At 43.8% G+C, this 2,500-nt stretch overlaps 1 protein-coding gene across 1 annotated transcript in view; it reads left to right on the top strand.

The window, feature by feature from the left end:
• The window catches only part of LOC110004382 (leucine-rich repeat-containing G-protein coupled receptor 5), a 35,019-nt gene that overhangs the window by 21,164 nt on the left and 11,355 nt on the right, over positions 1-2,500 (top strand). The window lies entirely within an intron of this gene.

Raw genomic sequence — 2,500 nt, forward strand, 5'->3', positions numbered from 1 at the left:
GTTCTGGCAGGCTGTCAACCAACGATTGAGAGGAGAGCTCAAGAGCTCCCAGGAAAGTAGGTGGTTAGTGACTGAGATTTACAGATAGATACATGCAGTAATATGATGTACTGTATATGCACAGAGAGAGAGAGAGAGAGAGAGGAGCTCAAGGTTCCAGTTCCCCCGGTAGTCTAAGCCTATAGCAGCATAACTAAGAGCTGGTCTACACCAGCACCAGCCCTAACTATAAGATTTATCAAAAAGGAAAGTTTTAAGTCTATTCTTAAAAATACAGACTGTGTCTGCCTCCCGGACCCCGGCTGGACGACAATTCCAGAGGAGAGGAGCCCGATAACTGAAGGCTTTACCTCCCATAGTACACTTAGAGACTGTAGGTACCACCAGCAGGCCTGCACTCCGGGACCGTAATGTTCTCGAGGGGCAGTACGGCACTAGTAGCTCCTTAAGAAAAGATGGTGCCTGGCCATTTAGAGCTTTGTAGGTGAGAAGAAGGATCTTGAATTCTATTCTAGACTGTATAGGGAGCCAGTGCAGAGAAGCCAACACAAGAGTGATGTGGTCCCTTTTCCTAGTTCTAGTCAGTACACGAGCTGCAGTGTTCTGGACCAGTTGAAGAGTCTTTAGAGACTTACCAGAGCACCCTGACAAAAGAGAATTACAATAATCCAGTCTGGAGGTAACAAATGCATGAACTAGTTTTTCTGCATCATTTTGTGACAGGATATTCCTGATCTTGGATATATTACGAAGGTGAAAATAGGCTGTTCTTGATGAATTCTTGGTGAAAATTTGCCTGATGTGAGAGCTAAAGGACATATCTTGATCAAATAGAACTCCTAGATTTCTAACAGTGGTGCTAGATGCCAGGCTGATGTCACTAAGGACAGTAAAATCACTAGAAAAAGTCTCTCTGAGGTTCTTAGGGCCTAGCACAATAACTTCAGTCTTGTCTGAGTTAAGTAGCAAAACATTTCTGGTCATCTAGGTCTTAACGTCCTTAAGGCACGTTTCTAGCTGACATAACTGACTGGTGCCATCGGGCTTCATTGATACATAGAGCTGAGTATCATCTGCATAACAATGAAACTGTATGGAGTGTTTCCTCATAACATTTCCCAGAGGAAGCATATATAATGTAAAAAAAATTGGTCCAAGCACTGAACCTTGTGGGACTCCATGGCAAACTTTGGTGTGCATAGAGGACTCATCATTAACATGTACAAACTGAGATCGGTCTGATAAGTAGGATTCAAACCAACTTAAAGCAGTCCCTGTAATTCCAAGTAAATGTTCTAGTCTGTATAATAGGATCTGATGGTCAATGGTGTCAAAAGCAGCACTAAGATCTAACAAGACGAGCACAGAGAGAAGTCCCCTGTCTGAAGCTAGAAGTAGATCATTTGTAACTCTAACTAGTGCAGTCTCAGTGCTATGGTGGACTCTAAATCCTGATTGAAACTCCTCAAATAAACTGTTGTCATGGAGAAAGTCACACAGCTGATCAGCTACCACCTTCTCCAGGATCTTTGAGATAAAAGGAAGGTTGGATATAGGCCTGTAGTTAGTTAGAGTTCCTGAATCTAGAGTAGGTTTTTTAAGTAGAGGTTTGATTACCGCTACTTTAAATGACTGTGGTACATAGCCTGCCAGTAGAGACGAATTGATCATATCTAATATAGAGTTGCTAACTAAGGGAAAGACTTCCTTAAACAACTTGGTTGGGATTGGGTCTAAAAGACAGGTTGACGGTTTTGATGCAGAAAAGTACGGTCTGGTTACTTCTTCTTCTTCCTGCTTCTTGGAGGATGTGCACACGGCCCCCTGCTGTGTCGGAGTGTGAACACATGCAGAGAATACTCCAAAAACTAAAGATTAACAAAACCCTTCTTCTTCTTTTTTTTAAGTCATCGTGCTCGTTGTTTTGATCAACAACAACATCGAGGCGTCGCTTCACTCCGCTGACGTCGTCAACGGGAGAAGTTTTCAGGACCGTTACCAAGAGATCCCCGATGTTCCTCGTTCTAACATGACCTCTTGAACCTAATCAGGAAGCGTCGTTTACAGCTTCAGACCGTGATAATCCAGATTTTCCACAAACCCTCTGCATCTCCCGTGAGCCTTTGCACCGTCCCAATCAGAAAGCAGCTCTCGTCCAGTCTCAGCCTCACTAATTACATCAATGAGCGTTTGGCAGAATGCTATTGTTGTTACAAATCATCGTCTGGACGCACACACGCACTCACACCCGGCGAGCCAGACGGAAACAATTTCAATTTAATGGTATTTTCACTCAGTGTGTGTGTGTGTGTGTGTGTGTGTGTTTGTGTGTGTGTGTGTGTGTGAGTGTGTGTATGTGTGTGTGAGTGTGTGTGTGTGTGTGAGTGTGTGTGTGTGTGTGTGTGTGTGTGTGTGTGTTTGTGTGTGTGTGTGTGTGTGTGTGTGTGTGTGTGTTTGTAATAGCCACCTGCAGCACAGAGATGGATGAGGACCTGATTGA

This window comes from Labrus bergylta, chromosome 23, assembly GCF_963930695.1.
Source record: "Labrus bergylta chromosome 23, fLabBer1.1, whole genome shotgun sequence".
Classification (NCBI taxonomy): Eukaryota; Metazoa; Chordata; class Actinopteri; order Labriformes; family Labridae; genus Labrus; species Labrus bergylta.